The 18,691-nt window shown below is 44.8% G+C and overlaps 1 protein-coding gene across 2 annotated transcripts in view; it reads right to left on the reverse strand.

Annotated features, from left to right (window-relative positions):
• MGMT (O-6-methylguanine-DNA methyltransferase) overlaps positions 1-18,691 on the reverse strand; it is a 316,266-nt gene that overhangs the window by 263,128 nt on the left and 34,447 nt on the right. For both annotated transcript variants that reach the window (XM_036735814.1, XM_036735813.1), the window contains exon 2: positions 153-228. The gene's annotated coding sequence lies outside the window, so the exon portion shown is untranslated. The remainder of the gene's footprint in view (positions 1-152; positions 229-18,691) is intronic.

Genomic DNA, 18,691 nt, shown 5'->3' on the forward strand with positions numbered 1-18,691 from the left:
AACTTACCAATAAAAGTTTCAGTTCAATAAAGTTAATTCCCTGATTAAGTTTAATAATTTGATTAAGTTTATTAAAGCATAAAAAGTCTTAACACAAGGAAAATCAGTCTGATACTACTGATTAAGCATAATTCCAAATCTGCATTTCTCACCTGTCTTGAAGCAGCTCCACTAGTCAGGGGGCTTCAGTGCCTTCTGGCTCTGCCTCACTCTCCAAGCCACCAGAGTCTGTAAGGAGACACCAGAGCACACAGGATAAATGGGCTGAATCTAAGACCAAAGGCCAGGACGAGGGGAAAGGACACAGAAAGACCCATAATCAATTATTATGACAATCTCCCAAAAGGATGAACTACAAAATTCAAATATCCTGGGCACTTGGAATGACACAGAACACCCTGATTCAAAGGCCACGGGGTGGGGTGGAGTGCAGAGTGGGGAGAAGGGGTGGTACAGAGAAGGGAAGAGCTGAGGGGGAGGGCAGAAGAGAGGTAAGCCTGAGGGTGTGCAGAGTGGGGAGAGCTGGGGGAGGGCTGGCAGGGAGGGAGCACAGCTGGGGAAGCAAGAGCTGAGGGGAGGAGGCAGAGCTGGGGGAGTGCAGAGGCAGCAAGAACTGAAGGGAGAGGGGAGAGCTGGTGGGATACAGAAAGCAGCAGAACTAGCTCACAATTTCCCTTCAGATAAATACTCAGGCAACAAGTATGTTTATATGTGGGTATTTCCTCCCTATCTGCCATAACTACGGGAATAACTACGGAAGAACTAAACAGAATAAAGAAAGGGATGTTATTCTTGCTTCGCCTGATGTTTTTAAACTGGCCTAATTTCAACAGTTCAAGCTTCCATGGCTCTTCACAGAATAGCCCAGAGAGGCTCTGCAACCAAGAGGTGCCTAAATCGAGGTACTCCATAAGCATCAGCTATCTATCCATCTGCATGAGGTAGAAAGTGATGCCCAGTGAACAGAGAAGTAAAGTGAGTTACAGGCATGTTAGAGACTTAGCAAAAATAACTTAGCCAAGTTCATCAATTCAGTGGCAAAGCTGCAACTAGACACCAGGAATCCTTATTTCTCTTAACATAAATCCAAAAAATCCGCTCCTTCAAGAGCAGCATAATGAACTTTAATCAAAGGTCAGCTTGGACTGCCTGCTCCAAGTAGAATGATGAGCTAAAGGCCCAGCGGTCTCCCCAAAATGGATCTGGTCTGGGCTCCTTGAGCACCAGAGTCACCTCCGACTGCAGAGGGAACCAATGGTCATTAAGCCAAGAGGTTCCACCTGCCTCCTCTCCCCTCTCCCCCTTGGCTAAGAGTGCCCACTGCCTGGGGGCCAAGCATGGACTCTAACAATGACTGCTTGCCTAACTGGATTTTACAGCTATTACCCAACACCCAACATTTTATTTTAATTTACATTTTATTATTCATTTAATATGTTTAGTTTTCAGCATTGATTTCCACAATTTTTGAATTACAAATTTTCTCCCTATTTCTACCCTCCCCCTCCACTCCAAGATGGCATATATTCTAATTGCCCCGTTCCCCAGTCAGCCCTCCCTTCTGTCACCCCACTGCCTGCTCCATCCCCTTTTCCCTTACTTTTCTGTAGGGCAAGATAGATTTCTATGCCCCATTGCCTGTATATCTTACTGCCCAGTTGCATGCAAAAACAACTTTTTTTGTTTGAACATCTGCTTTTAAAACTTTGAGTAACAACCAACATTTTAAACACTCAAATAGCCCAGTGGAGATATGGCCAACGCTGAATGGTTTTGCTCTTGGCTTCCCACTCTCTGACAAGCATGAAGCCAACACCATCCATCCAGCCTGGCATAGGATAGAAACCAGGATGGCGCCAAGTGCTGAACCACAGACTGCAAGGCCACACAAGCTCCAATGGTCATTGCATTTACCTGCAGTTGCAACGAGTTGGGAAGGGGAGGGAGGAACTAAGTAGAGAACACCTCCTATGTGCCAGGCACTGTGTAGCTAAGCACTTTACGATTATTATGTCATCTGAGATAACGATGGGGAATTAGGGTATGGAGGGGAGAAGGGCTCTTCCTTGGATCTCTGAAAATGAAATGAATTCTGTTGAAGGGGAAGAGACAGGAAAACTACCCTTCTCTCTAAGCTGTGGCCAGGGCTACTTCAACAGCATTTACTACAAAGGGCAGGTGCAGCGTGGCTGGAACATACTAGGGCACAGAGAGAAGAGGAGACACCGACATCCATCAGCTTCTTCACTAATCAGTCCCACTCGGAGGTTGGGAATCCCACATTAACTCATGGAGTTCTTATGTGAAAAATGTTAAGTCAGCTTCCCCCATTCCTAACATCCTGGGCCCCTCTTGGCACACCATCGTTTCAGGGGTGCACCTGTAATCTTTTTTAATAGTATTTTATTTTTCCCCCAATTACATGTAAAAACAATTGTTAACATCTACTTTTTTTTTAAAGTTTTGAGTTCCAAATTCTATTCCCCCCCCTCAGTCTCTCTCTCCCTCTCTCTCCCTCTTCTCTTCCTAAGAAGGTAAGCAATCTGATAAAAGTCATACGTGTGCAATCATGTAAAACATTTCCATATTAGTCATTTTGTACAGGAAGCCTGGAACATAAAAGAGAGTGAACACTAGTATGCTGCAGTCTGTATTCAGACACCATCAGTTCTTCCTCTGGAGGCAGACAGCATTTTTCATCATGAGTCCTTTGGGATGGTCTTGGATCACTCACCGTATTGCAGAGAACAGCTAAGTCGTCCATAGTTCTTCAATACAATATTGCTGTGTGCACTGCATACAATGTTCTCCTGGTTCTGCATACTTCACTTCGCATCAGTTCATATAAGTCTTCCCAGGTTTTTCTGAAATCACCCTGCTTGTCATTTCTTTTTGTTGCTGCTGTTGGGTTTTTTTGTTTGTTTGTTTTTGTCAGGGCAACTGGGGTTAAGTGACTTGCTCAAGGTCACACAGCTAGTTCATGTCAAGTGTCTGAGCCGCTTTTGAACTCAGGTCCTCCTGACTCCAGGGCCTGTGCTCTACTCACTGTGCCACCTAGCTGCCCCTGCTTGTCATTTCTTATAGCACAACAGTATTCCATCACAATCATATACCACAACTTGTTCAGCCATTCCCCAGTTGATGGGCATCCCCTCAACTTCCAATTCTTAACCATCCACAAGATGAGCTGCTATAAATATCTTGTGCACCTGTGATCTTTAAAAATCCTCACCCCAATTCCCATTCCAACGTTCAGAGGCCACTAACAGCAAAGAAACCTGTCACTGTTTTATAAGTCACCTAGGCATGAACTCAGGTACTTTAAAGTGCTCAGAAATACTAGACTTCCACCAATCCTTTGTGTCTAATAAATGTGCCCACCAACTGGCAGAAGCTGTCAATACAAGGGGACCACCAGCCACTCCAGAACAAATCATCTTTGGAATTGCTTCCGCTACCAGCAGTAGGGTGGGCAAGATGGTGATCCCCCTTGGCAGAGGGATCTTCTGGTGCTAAGGCTGGTATGGAAGGGAAAATCCCACTTTATCAAGTGAGCAGGAGCCTTCCAGTGGGCCACAATACAATAAAAACTAGTAATTTAATCATTCTGATATCTTTATCATCTTTAAGTCAAAATGCCAGGATAATGTCCTTCTGTGCCTGGTAGGAAATGGAGACTTAAGGGGAAAAAATAATTTTAAAAGACTTGTCAAAAACCAAGGAGAAAATATTTCAAAATTCTCCAGAAAGACCGCTCTTCTGCCTGTCTCCCCACAGGGACCAGGGGGACCTTATTCTACACTGGGAAGAGCTGTGGCTGAATTCAGAAGCAGCATGCAAATGATGGAGCAAAAATGGATCTATCTCAAATGTACCAAGAAAAAAGGAGAGAATTCTAACGGTAAACCAAGCCTAAAGATGAGGCAGCACCAGGTATTGAGCCCTCCCTGATCAATACTGCTGCATCTCCCTCAGCTAGGCAGGGAAGACAAGGCCAGTTTTTCTTTCTCAGACTCCAAGCACGGAAAAGGACCTCAGGGACCATCTGGCTGGACCAATGCCCTGAGAGACTCTCCATTACAACATAACCAAGAGATGATCCTCCAGCCTTGGCTCAGACCCCCAGGCAGGGAGCCCCCCACTGCCTCCTCCAGGTGGCCTGGCTACTTTGGACAGCCCTGGAGAGACACTGGGTTTGGGAAATGGAACAGAATACAGGAAGGAAGGAAGGGAGGGAGGGAGGGAGGAAGGGAGGAAGGAAGGAACGAAGGAAGGAAGGAAGGAATTCTGCATTCTGGTCAGGGGGAGCAGCCAGGGCAAAGGAAGAGAGGGAAGAGATGGAAGCATCACCAGAAAAATAGCCAGGTCAGTCTGAGTGACTAAAGAACCGAGGACTTCAGGGGAGCAGTTTCTAGTAAGGTTGGAAACACCAGGGGAAGGGGAGGCCAGGCTGTCAAGGAGAGAGGAGTTTCTGCTGGAGCTCAGTGAATAGGGGGCGAGTGGGATGTGATGAGGTCAAAACCAAAACTGGAGGCCAGGCATGAGTGAGGTGATGAAGGCCTGCATCCCAACCCTGCAATATGGGGGAGCCGGAACTCAGACTCAGAGGGACTTGATTCTGATCCCAGGCCTCCCCACAGCAGGACCTTGAACAAACCACTAACCTCGGGGGATGGGACTTCAGTTTTCCTACATGTAGATTGAGGAGCTGGACCAGCTGATCTCCAAAACCCCCTCAGCTCTAAGTCCTGAATAACTCATCTTTCAGCCTGATTACAGGCTCAGCCAAGGAGTGAAGAGAAGCACTTGGATCCCAGGCCCAAAAGCAACAAAAATTTCTCTTCCAGAAGGAATACCATCATCTCCTACCGCAATGTCCAAGAAGAACATACATAAAAAGAGTCAAATGGATAAATGGTCAAAGGACATGAACAGGTAGCTTTGAAAAAACTATTCACCACCACATAAAAATGCTGCCAATCACTAATGGTAAGAATCATGCAAAATACAACAGATTCTCAAGCTCTAATTTACGTCCATTGTGAGGTTAGCCAAAAAAAAAACAAGGGGAAAATGGCAACTGCTGGGAAGGTCCCGAGGGCCCAACGATCAGTCGGTCAATCCCCAGTCATTCGGCACCTTTGCCAGGCCTAGCACACCGATGCCCTTGTGGGTGCAGTTCTGCCTCGGTCCAGCCACTGAGGAAAGTGATTGACAGTAATGGCCCCAACTCACCAAGCTGTGCACACAGATTCTACGACGCAGTTATATCACCAAGGAGGGCAAAGACTGAAGGGAAAGACCATTGTTACAAAAACAGTTGAGGGTCACTTTTTGCTGGAGCACATAACTGAAAAAAGTGGATACCCTGATATCAAATGGGGACCAGCTGGATTCCTTATGGCCCAGGAATGGAATGGAATGTGATTGTACTATAAGAAATAACAAAAGGAAATCTTTTGAAACCAAGAGATCTCTGAAGACTCTCACCAAGAACACAGACTATGACCACAGTAATGAGAAGGATGGGAATGCTGAAAGACTTCTGAAGTCTGGTCAAGATAGCGGCCAGATAAGGCTCGGGAGGCTGGAGGATGAAGCGGGAGATACACATCTTTGGACTGGCCCCAGCGTGGGCAAGTGCTCCGCTTTCCTACACTCATTTGTTACAAGGGAGGTTTCTAGATTGGGGGAGGGGTGTGGGAGAAAGAAGATGGGAGGTAGTTACAGAAACAAAAGACAAAGAAGGAAAGACAGGTCAATGACACATTAAAGACAACATACAGATGAGACCACAAGCAGAATAGTTCTGGTACTATCATGTTAAATTAACCATTTCAAGTACACGTAACTGAATTTCAGAGTGCCATCCCTGTTCTTACTGTATGCTGCATGTTCAATTGTTCATGTTTATTGGGCTTAGTTAAGTTCACAATAAAGAAAAAAATGTAAATAATTTCCATTTCCATGGCAGCAGGAGCTCGGGAAGAATTTCTCAATGAAATCAACATGTAATTTATACTCTGAAACTTCAATGCAAAACGAGGAATAGGCCAAGAAACAGGGAAAAATGCATTGGACCATGTGGTTCCACAGTAAGAAAGCAGAGGTACCTAAATTGATTTACTTATTTAGTGCCATACCACACTACCAAAAAGTTATTTTATAAAGCTAGAAAAAGTAATAGCAAAATTAATCTGGAAGAACAAAAGGTCCAGAATATCCAGGGAATTAGTGAAAAGAAACGCTAGGGAAGGTGGCCTAGCCATGCCAGATATTAAACTATATTATAGAGCAGCAACTATCAAAACTACTTGGTATTGGTTAAGAAATAGAGTGGTGGATCAGTGGAATAGGTTATGTACACAAGACACAGGAGTCAATGACTACAGTAATCTACTGTTTGATAAACCCAAAGACTCCAGCTTCTGGGACAATGTAACAACGAGGCTCCTTGCAGCTGCTGTGGAGGTGTAAGGCCAGTAACACCAGCACCCAGGAGGGCTGCTAGCACAGGATCTTTGATCTGCTTTTCTAAGGAAAGCAACTTTAAGGGGTTTACAAATTCACTTTAATTAAACATACATGTATCATTCACTTAGTTCAGGGGAAAAAGTCAGCACCCTAAACTTCAGAGAAAACACAAACAGAAATTAGAAGCAGAAATTATATAAACGGAGCAAATAACACAAATCAGCAGACAGGGCTTCTGTCTGTCCATATCAATACATACATAGTTACCAGAGAGAGAAGCACCAATATCTGTGTTTTCAAAGCTGGGGGGGCTCCTTAACACCTACTCAAAGTCTCATCTGGCCAAATCACATGAACACTCTTCCAATCAGTGAGCCCCCAAAGCAAAATTCTAACCTCAGAGTATATACACACTTCTTCAGGGTCAGCCCACAGAGGGTGTCACAACCATATGACTCAAACTCATGTGACGTAGGCTTTCATATGACTTAAGCAGGTCATCAAAGACTCTTGATTCAAATAAAGACAAGACTCAAAGGCACTTGAATGCCTTAGTGCTGAGAAGCACTCCAAAAGAAAAAACAACAGAAAGTCCCACTTTGCTTGCCATTACAGATAAGAATTCACTGTTTGACAAAAACTGCTGGAAAAACTGGAAAATACAGAGTATTTCTAAAGTCTGGACACATTGGCAAAAATGCATATTTTCAGGAAATGAAATGACTGAAATTTTCAACAACATTTTATTTAATTGAATATTAACAAATAACATCTTCAATATGATTTCCATCATTTATGATGCAAAGGTTAATACACTTTGCAAGATTCACATGAACTCAATGCAATAACTCAATAACTCCACATTGCCGTCAATTTTAGCACATTTCAAGTTGAAGATGTTATTTATTAATATTCCAATTAAATAAAATGTTGTTGAAAATTTCAATCATTTCATTTCCTGAAAATATGCATTTTTGCCAATGTGTCCAGACTTTAGGAACACCTTGTAGTATGGCAGAAACTGGGTACAGACCTGTATCTTACACCGTAAACCAAAATAAAGTCAAGATGGGTTCATGATCTAGCTATAAAGGTTGATAATATAAGCAATCTGGGAGAGCAAGGAATAGTTTACCTGTTAGTTTTATTGGAGAAAGGAAGAATTTGTGACCAAACAAGACAGAGGAAACATTATGAAATGCAAAATAGATAATTTTATTACATTAAATTGAAAAGTTTTTATATAAATGAAGCCAATGCAACCAAGATTAGGAGGGAAGCAGAAAATTGGGAAAGAAGTTTTACAACCACTGTCTCTGATAAGGGCCTCATTTCGAAAATATACAGAGAAATGGGTGAAATTTATAAGAATACAAGTCATTTCCCAATTGGTAAATGGTCAAAGGATATGAACAGGCAGTTTTCAGAGGAAGAAATTAAAGATATCTATAATCATATGAAAAAAATGCTCTAAATTACCATTGATTTAGAGAAATGCAAATCAGAACTACTCTTAGGTACCATCTCACCTGTCAGATTGGCCAACATGACAAAACAGGAAAATGATAAATGCTGGAGAAGATGTGCGAAAATTGGAACACTATTTGCATTGTTGGTGCAGTTGTGAACTGATCCAGCCATTCTGGAGAACAATTTGCAACTATGCCCAAAGGGCTTCAAAAATGTGCATACCCTTTGACCCAGCAATACCACTTCTAGGGCTGTATCCCAAAGAGATCATACAAGTGGGAAAAAGACCCATATGTACAAAAATATTTATAGCAGTTCTTTTTGTGGTGAGAAAGAACTGGACATCAAGAGGATGCCCTGAATGGCTGAATAAATTGTGGTATATGAATGTAATGGAATACTACTGTGTTATAAGAAATGATGAGAAGGTGGACTTCAAAAAACTTGGAAAGACATATATGAACTTAACTGATGCTGAGTGAGGGGAGCAGAACCAGAACACTGTACAGAATCACAGACACATTATATCTCTGACAACTAACTTTGATAGAGTTGGTTCCTCTCAACAATGCAAGGTTCTAAGACAGCTCCAAAAGACTCATGTTGGAAAAAGCAATTCACATCCAGAGAAAGAATTACAGAGTCTGAAAGCAGATGGAAGCAAACTATTTGCGATCTCTCTCTCTCTCATTTTTTATGTTCCTTCTTTCTCATGGTCCATTCCATTGTTTATAATTCCTTACAACATGACTATTCGGAAAACATGTTTAATGTGCAGGCATATGTAGAGCCTCTATCGGATTGCATGCTGTCCTGGGGGGCGGGAGGGAAGAAAGGGAGGGGGAGAAAACTTGGAACTCAAAAGCTTATGGAATTGAATGTTGTAAACTAAAAATAAGTTAATTTAAAAAGAAGAAAAAGAAAGTGAAAAAATGTAATTGGGACATATTTGACAAAATAATTTTTTTAAATAATAAAATATAGGTAGCACAACATTTTTTTTTAAAAGGGGAGACCTGGAATATGAAAAAGGCTGAAGGCCAGAGTGAGCACCAAGCAACATCACACGAGCTAGACTCATGGTAGCTATGGAAAAATAAAAGTACTGGCTATAGAGGCCGGGCCATCATAAAGGCTGGGCCATCATAGAGGCTAAACCACCAGTTTTGTACAGTCACACCCGACCTAGTGAGAACAGAGACCAAAGTCAGGACCTCGGGAAGGTCCACGCCCTGAGATGCTGCAGCATCACTAGAAGGCCTCTTCCCCAAGGAGCTCCCAGGTAAAGAAAAAGGCCTCACTCATGGGGAAGTCTGTCCAGTAGCACTTTTCACAGAGGCACAGAACCAGAAGGAAAGCAGTTGGGTAAATTAAGCAATATGAACGTGGTGGGATGATAACCAGGAAGAATTCAGAGAACTAGGGAAGATTCACATGAATGGATGCACAGAGAAGGAAGTGGGGAACAATGTCCATCATGGCCACAATGCCACGAATGAAGTCAGCAGTCACTGCTCTGATCAGTGCAAGGACCAACTGTGCCCTCCAAGGACTGAGGAAGACCGGGAGCCCCATGACGAGGAAACCACCAATCACAGTCCAAAGTGATAAACGACCTGATTTACTCACATCACTGCACATGTGGGTTACAAAGGAAGGGTCTACGCCTATGCAGGGAACCAATGGGAGATGACTGAGATTTGGAGGAGAAAAAAAATCAATAAAAAGCTTATTTTTTTTTAAAGATTAAGTAAAATGAACCAAGTCCCTGAATGGGAGCAAACCCATCTACTGTCTGTTGTGTCCTCAAACCTCCATGTGAGGTGACACTTCCCCACCAACAACGGAGAAAACCCTGATGTTCACCCACCGAGCAAACCTTTCACCAGGAGTCAGCAAAGAGGTGACGACAGCTTTCCGTGAAGTCCACTTGTAGCCTCTGGCGTGCTCTTAACAGAGGTCTATTTTTACCATTTAAGTAAAATAAATAAATGAGATGCAAGTTGACAGAGATAATGGGGGGTGGTGTCAGTAAAAGCAAGTGCCCCTACGTCAAGCCAAACCAAGAAGTGAGAGTTAAGAACTTCTGCTGTGCCAGGCACTCCATGGACACAAAGACAAGCCATTAGGTGATGATGAAAAGTTAGGGAAAATGTAAAAACCTCTGCATCTTCAGAAAACAGGTCAGCTGTGACCTAAAAACAAGGACAGACAGCAGCTGGGATGTGCAAGCCGGCAGACACCACATTAAAACGAGGAGTATAAACGGGAAAATTATTTCAACAAATCGGCTGTGTTCAGACCCGTGGGTCCAGGTGACTCACATTCTGGGGCACATAAGCAGCAGGTTCATGTTGGGCAGGGTCATAGCAATTATTTTGGAGAATTCATAAAGGACTCGAAGTGGCCCGAGTGACCCCTGCCACCCCCCCCCATGCACACACGAGCACATGCAGAGACACCTGCGTGCATACACATGCGTACACACGCACGCACGCACACACTCTAAAAGGACGCTTACCAGATAACCCATTCCTCTTTTTAAAGCAGATAAATAGATCCTCCAATAAACTGGATGACCCAGTTTAATGTCCACAGGCAGAAAAAGTGTAGCACATGTCACTAAAATTGCAGCATCCAAGTACACAGTATATGGAGCAAAAAGGCACTGGAGCTTTGTAAATGAGACCAATCATCATATCACTGCTGCTGCTGCTCCTCAACCTCCTCCCCTGCTTCCTTCCTCCTCCTCATCCTCCTCTGTGCCCTCCTGGATCACTGCCAGCAGCCACCTCCCTCTCTTCTTCCTCCAGACCACCCTTCCCACATCCCCCGCCCCAGTTAATCTGGCTCATGCACAGACAGGACCACACTCCTCCTCTGCTCCAGATCCTCCAGTGGCTGTCCAGTGCCTTCCTAAGGCCAAGCGCCCAAAGCTGTCCTCAAGCTGAGGTCCCACCAGCCTTCCAGTCACATGGGCCTCTCCTCTATGTCTACAGATCCCCATGCTGACAGAGCCTCCCTCACCAAACAGTAGCTAGCATTTGGATCGTGCCCACCGACATGTGGCCCTTCTGTCTGCTCTGGAAGGACGAGGGTCACCTCGCTTCTGTCTTTGCATTCCGGGCTCTTAGCGCAGGGCCTGGATCAGAGAGGCATGTGTGTGCATTTGCATTACGCTGTGTGCACATTCACATAAATGTGTTTTGGCACTGCATTGTATACTTGTGTACATGTGCATTGCCTTGTGTATGTGCTGCACATGTGTGCGTGCATATGTGTGCATGCATCTGTGCGCTGCCTGGTCAAGGCTCACTGAGCTTGAGTAATCTGTCCAGGATAATACCGCCCAAGCCCCATTTATAAATACCTTGTTATTTGCTAAGAGGAAGAAATCATCTATACACTTTTTAATGTTCTGCTCTTGAGTCTGCGCACAGACTAACACAAACACAGGCAGTTTCAAAGCAACCGCCTGAAAATTCCAAGACAGTGACCGAGTTATGTTTCCCCTATCTAACCTTGAAAAAATAGGGCAGACTTCTACACATCTCTAATAAAGAAAAATAAAGCAGAATCACAGCATGCCCCCAGCAAACTGGAGAAGATGAGTAAGATGGAGAGAGTTAATGTCAGAATGACCACAGGAGGACCAGTACACAAATACACTTGGAGGGGAGCTGGCAATTGGTTCATTCTGGAAAAAACATTGTGGAATCATGTGGGGGGCCCTGAAAACATGCCTGGGTCCTATGGTATAGACCATGTGACCAAGAGATCCTACTGCTGGGAGACAGATCTCACAGAGGTATAACAGTTAAAATAAGGTAAACTGAGACACAAAGTTCCAAGCATCATCAATTTATCAGGAAAGTGCAAATTTACCAATAAATAAAATCTCAGCTTCCTCAGTAAAGCTAAAACCCTGAGTGAGGGGCATGGTGCTCTGTCTCTGTAGAGAGGACAGAAAGAAGAACAGGCCTTTGTATGTGTAGGCTTGACCTCATAAATATCAAAATCCATCTGACTGGCTCCAGAGCTGAGGCACAAGGGACAAATGAATGGCTGGAACTTGGGAATGAGGGGCTAGCAACCACCCCTTCCTTCCCTCCTGTGACTAAGAAGCGCTCTTTGTTTGAGTTCTGCCTTAGCAGAATCGGCCCACAGTCCTCTGGAGAACAAACCAGACAGCCAAGACACAAGAAGAGCACGGTGATTAACAAGAAAACTGGATTTCTAAACGGAGCCCACCACAGGCCAGCTGAAGTTCAGAGATAAAGATCCATGGCCTAGGCAGCTCAAGCACAAAATCAATGAACTATGGATCAAATCAATTAAAAACTGATACAGAATCAATCTGATTATTTCAGAGGGAAAGGGCAGAAAGAAAGGCTAGCGAGACAGCTCACCATTCCTAGCACCACTACATAGGGAATGGCACACAGTAGGTGCTTAGGAGATGCTCGCTGCCTTGGCTCATAACCACAAAGAAGGTGCTCATAAGAAGCTGACTAAACGAATTCCTAAATACAACTGAGTCTGACTATGCTATGACACACAACGAATACAAAACATTCCTGGTTATGGGGAGGGCCCTTTAGGAGGGTTTGTTTTGTAAAAACAAAAGAGAAGAATCAAATTTTATTTAAAAACAAGGAAAGAATGAATCTGAGGAATTCAGCAAAATGTGGGAAGATGTATACGAAGGGAGCAAGACCAAGAAAATAACCTAAGCAGTGATTCCAATAGAGAGAAAGGACACTAAGCAACTAACGGCCAAGCCTGAATCCTCCAGGAAGGTGTGAAAAGGGGCCAAGAAGCCCAGGCCCCGGAGGCTACATGGAGGGCCAGGCACAGTTGCTGGGCTGCCAGGGTGTGCTGCCCTCGGAGTGTTTCTTGACTTGGTTTGGTGTTTTCATCTTACAGGGAAAAGTTCATTGGTTAGGAGAGGTGAGAAGATTAATCTGTAAATAAATAAGCCTTAAAATAAAAGGCATCAATAAAACAAAACAAACAAAAACAGGCAGAAGGAAAAACATTCCTGTATCTTCTAAAAGCACAAATCAAAATTCAGCTGCATCAGGATTGTCCCAGCTGGAAGCCTCATCCCAGGATGGCAGGGAGCTTGGGTTCTCCAAGGCCAACCCAGCAACGTGCCTGCTCCAGACAATGCTAGCAGGAGGCCCGGACTGCAGGTATGGGCCCAGCAATGCACGGGCCAGCTCTGCTCTAGCTTTATACAGAAGCCACCACACTTCTCAGCTTAAAGATGATCAACTCCAAGCACGCCATCCATGGAAGGAGTGTGGTTCCCACATCACAAACCCTTCAAAAATGGAAGTCTCTATCAGTCCTGCATTCAAATAAAAACCTTTTCTATTATGTATGTGTGAATTATGCTCATCACATTCCAAAGTGTGGCAGGGGTACTTCCATATTCCCCAGATAAGATGGATCCAAGAAATTTTACAACCTCTTCTACGCCAAGTAATGAGACGATCCCAAAACTAACCTATTAAGGTACCACAAGAATGTAGCCCCCAAAGTGCTCCCTGAACAGAAGCAAGGCAATGGGAGTCCAAGCCATCCACTTAATGTCCAGTGGTCTAAATATCAACCCAAGAGTGCTGTGTTGACCAATTAACTGGGAAATAAATCGATTTCCGGGGCGGAAGGCTATCCTTCTTGGGGGGTTCAAATGCTGCTGGAGGTGAGGATGACTCCTAGCTAGGCTGAGCTCCCCAGTACCAGGATCTCTTGGCATGCATGGAGCCAGCCTAGGGCACTCATCATCACCCTCAGGCAACAGAAGTGGATTAAGCCATCAGTTCTCAAAACCGAAGCTTCCTTGAGCTGACTCAGCATGCAGAGATTCTGTAAGAACAGGGAGCTGCTTTGGGTCTTTGCTTCAGGGGTCCATCCATGAGGTCCACCATCTAGCCTACTGCCATTATTCAGTCATCCAAGCAGTCTGGGTCTCAAGAAAGAATGCTAACCCCAAACTCCCAAAAGGAACCAAAGGGAAGGAAGATGCACATGAGCATGGGGGGGGGGGGGCAGAAGCCACACCTGTGATTTTATTATTATTAGCATCTGTAGGGAACTCCCAGGTGAAGAAACTCCCTCTGTGGATGCAAGTTGTCACCTCTGAGAGAGCTTCCCAAAGCATGGGGTCACGCTCAAACAGAAATGGGGCCACTAAACCATAATGAGGATCCCAGCAGGCCCACATAGTGACTGAGCTTTATGTTTTCATATTTTTTACTGTTTCCAGGTGTTTATATTTGGTTTTGTATTTTTACTGATTTTGTTAACTATCCCCCAATACATTTTAAACTGGCTCTTTCTGCAGCGTTCGGGAGGACTGGGGCTCGTGCTTGGTCCCTGGGTCACACGACCGCCATGCAGACTGTATGTGTGTGCACGTCTCTCACTGACAGCATCCCCAAGTCACATCTAATTGATCTGGCATCACCTGTAATACAGGCACCTCTTTTCCTGTCCATTAACACAGATGATGAAGAATTGGGTGCAGCTGAGAATGTCTAAGGTCAGCAGCTCCCCAACAGTGAAATACTGCTGGGATTGGTGGGTTCAGTCCTGACATACCAGCGACTGTAACCTTCGCTTCTATTTCAAGAAACAACAGTAGTTATGGAAGAAATGAATAATTTGCTCTTCCTTGTTCCATTAGAAAATAAGCTGAATGACAGGTTGGAAAGTCACTTGCTGGGCTTGGGGCACTGGGGATTCCTTGGGGCTTGGGCGGCTCCATGGCCAGAGTGGTCCCCTGCCACTCTCAGCTTTGGTGATTCTGTGAGTACAAAACAAAAGTTTTGTTCTGCCATACTCAGTGCTCAAAGGATCACAAAATTTAGAGCTGAAAGAGTCCCTGGAGACCACCTAGTCCACCCCCCTCATTTTATTGAGGAGATGAGCCGGTAAGTGATCTCCCCAAATTCATACCAGTAGTCACTAACTGGGTCTAGATTCAAACCACATTCTTCTCATTCCAAACATAGTACTGGTCCCATTACTCAAGCAACAGAAATGGTGGGTTTTAATTTATTGGTTTGATTAGTCCACATCTCAAAAATTCCAATACATTGTAACCTCAAATGTGGGACTGGTAAGAGCTGATACCAGGGAGCATTCTGGTTCCATGACTGAAGATGCTGATTTCTTGGATTAACTTAGAACAGAGATACATATTCCTCAAGGGAAAAAAAAAAAAAACAAACTGAGGGTGAGAACTGAAGGAAGGAGCTTTGGAAGTGATCTGGGACCACAAAACAATCTAATGAAAAGACCAATTAATCAATGCTAAACCAACCACCTTCTGTTGTGATTTGAGCTCGCATAGATTGAGTAGCAGACAAGTTTTGAACCAGCATGATCCTGATGTCCCCTCTCCTTATCTCTGTGCCACCGTCTTAGATTTCCCAAAACTCATGCTAAAGAAGGGACACTGGGCACAGGGTCATCGACCTATTCTGGAGCTCCACTGTCGTGGCCAAGTGAGAGCCCAGCTGCCAAACACGCCCACCTGGGCACCACCATTAGCAGAAAGAAGGAAGTCTTCTACTCTTAACAGAGAATTGGCAGCAAATGCTTTCCCTGTGGAAAATTCACTGGTGTGAACATTAGCATGATCATGATGTCCTCCAGAGAAGGACTCCTGTGAGTGAAGTGTGTGCCTCGGTGGTCCCTCTAAGGGCCAAGAGCTCTAAATTGGGTACCCAAGGCTGGCTGATGCTATGGCTGACATGGAGATACAAATTTTAAATCACCAATCCCAGGTTCAGTTCACAGTAATTCAAAGGCTTCCATTTGACAGTGAATTTTATGGCCTAAATATAGTGACTTGTACCTAGAACCTCTCATTGGCTTGATAGCTTAAATATAAAATTCTCCACCTTTTACTCTTTACACAATAATTCAGTCCAACACTATGATGAAGCCAAGATCCATGGACCTAAAATGTACTTTCCATTTGATTAAACACTTGTAAATGCAAAATTAAATACTCGAGTCTTTTATATTACATTAAATTCTTCAAAAACCGTGGGCTCAAACAATTAACTGTTTCTCAGAAAAAGGTTTCTGTGGTTTTCCCCAAAGATTGTTCGGGACTTTAAAGTCCTAATTACAATAACTGAAATATTATTTGTAATAATCTTGGGCATAATGGAACAAAAATTCAGTCTGGTAGTTATCCAGTCTCAGTATCTCTCCTGAGCTCCAGGCCTTCGTCACTAAATGAACCTCTCGACCGGATGTCCCATCGCCATGACCAAAACAGACCTCCCTATCTCTACAAACTTCCCTCTTCCCTCGACCAGATGAGAAAAGTGGGGGCCCTGGGGAACTTCACAGTTTCTATCCAAATCTACAGAGGGGGAGATGTATGCTAATAGGCTCAGCTGTCCTCCAAAAGGCACCTGAAGGAAACCCCAGAAGCCACTTAACCTCCAAGGGTCTGAGATTTCATCAGTCTCAGGGCCTGTACACCAGTACTGACCATACCTCCTCTACCCAGTTGAGTGTCTGCAGGGTTGCCATGGCCATCCTACCCCTCTAGGATAAACCCAGTAAAAAAAAAACAAACCTCTGGGGCCTTGGCTAGGTTAATCCTTAGGTTAGTCACCAATCAATCGGGATGGGAGATACAAACAATCCTGACTTTCAAAGATCTCACATCCAGGTTCATCGCTGGCTGTACAGAAGCATTCTCTGCCTGACAGGCAGGACCTCCAAGGGTCTACCATCTGTGGGCAGAGTCTTTGGGTATCCAAGTTACTTGCACATCACAATCTAGCACCGGAGAAGAAAGCCCATGGGGTAAGTCACATGTCTGGTTGAGAAACGTCTATCTTATGGATATTTATAATGCTCAAATCAAGTCACCATCAGGCCCAAGGAAGTTACAGCACATAAGAAGGAAAGAATCTCTAATGCAGGCAGGGAAGCAGTGCACAGAACACTGGGCTTGGACTCAGGAAGAGCCAAGTTCAAATTTCACTTCAGACACTCACTGACTGTGTCCTCTGGGCAAGTCCTTTCAGCTCTGCCTGCCCCAGTTCCCTGATTTGCAAAATGGGGACAAAAGCAGCACCTGCCTCCCAGGGCCAAGGAGTGGTAAGCACTCTGCAAACCTGAAGACAATGTATAAATGTGAGCCAACACCATCGTCATCGTCAGCAGCAGCAAAGTTTCCCCAAAGCTCCAACGTCGGGGGAACCAAACTCCTCATCTACTAAAGCTGAACGGAGAGACACGCCTTTGTGAAAAGTAAACTACCTCCTGAAAGCTACTGACAATATTAACTAGCTTTCCATAGAACCTTAAAGTTTGCCAATCATCTGACATGTGATTTCATTAGCTGCTCAGAGTCCTAGCCTGGCAGAGGCAGCTGATCCCACCTGCCCACTATTAGGAATGACCACTCCACGCCACCCCCTGAAAGACCTAGCCCGGGGAGCTTCCTCCTCCTCTCTTGGCCCAACCCGGGTCAGCTGTGAGGCTAACCAAGTCTCAGCCCTCTTCCATGGGAGAGGCCATTGCACACTTGACCAGAGGTCCCACATCATCACTCTTCTAGGCCAAATGCTCCCCATCTTTTCAGTAGATCATTGTTACTACAGCCTGATCTCAAGAATCTTTTTCACCCTAGTCACCCTCCCCAGACACTCTGGCTTCTCAATGCCCTTCTTAAAAGGGGGGACACAAAACTGAACATGCAGTCCTCCCAGGAGTGATCTGGGCAGAGGGAAGAAGGTTTCTCCCCTCCCCTCTGCTGGTCACCAGGCCTCTGACCCCAAGCTGAGAAGGCATGAGTTGCTCTGGTAGGCCGCCATATTGCCTTCTGTACCCTCAATCGGCTCGCAGGCCTCAAAAGCCCCCACACCTTCTCTGTCCCCTTTTAAATCAAGCGTGGAGCTGCTGCCCTCTCTGAGGTCCAGCAGGGATGGCCTGGCATTCTGCCCTCTGGGGTTGAGAACAAATGTTAAACCTCTTCCACCTTGAACTGGGAGCCCAGTAAGCCCCCAGCCAGCCCCTGACCACGCCCCATCCATCTTCTCTGACTGCTCCAGCCATAGCCAAGGTCTACAGGACCACCCTGGGCTTGTCCCAGGGCCCTGGGCAGGAGGACTGGGGGCTTTCTTCCCTAACTTCATTCCCTTCCTTTAGCATTCCAAACAAAGAGGCCACTGCACTGCTATTTGCATTCTGACAGCCTGTGCTCTCTAATTCTCCGAGGCTCCTATTTTTTCTGATAACTGCATTTTTTAATGGGTCCCATTTTTTTCTATGATCTCATAGAATATTAGTGACCCCTCATAAAAGAATAAAAATTAGTGAGTCTCCAAAAATGGAGAATCAATAAATGCCAAAGAAGTTGCTTCTTCCTTCTAATTACAAGCAAGAAATATGGGCCTTGAATTCTTAAAATGCTATTTTGGGGAGGGCTGGAGTTTTCCCAAGCCTCATTTTATTGATTCAAGCTTTATAGTAAAATTAATTCAATGAAAGTTTGAAATGGTGGATTTCAATTCAAGAGGAATTCTGGCAGGCATCAAGTGAGCAGGGCCGTCTGTGAGATGATTCAATCCTCCTCCCAGTAACTCAGTCCAGGCCCAGCCACAGCGCTCACCACAAAGCTCCACAGTCATCACACCCGACTTCTCTGTGAAGACAGAGGGGATCAGGAACTGTCACAAGATGGAAAAAGGCGTTCTCCCCCCCC

Source organism: Trichosurus vulpecula, chromosome 8, assembly GCF_011100635.1.
Source record: "Trichosurus vulpecula isolate mTriVul1 chromosome 8, mTriVul1.pri, whole genome shotgun sequence".
Lineage (NCBI taxonomy): Eukaryota > Metazoa > Chordata > Mammalia > Diprotodontia > Phalangeridae > Trichosurus > Trichosurus vulpecula.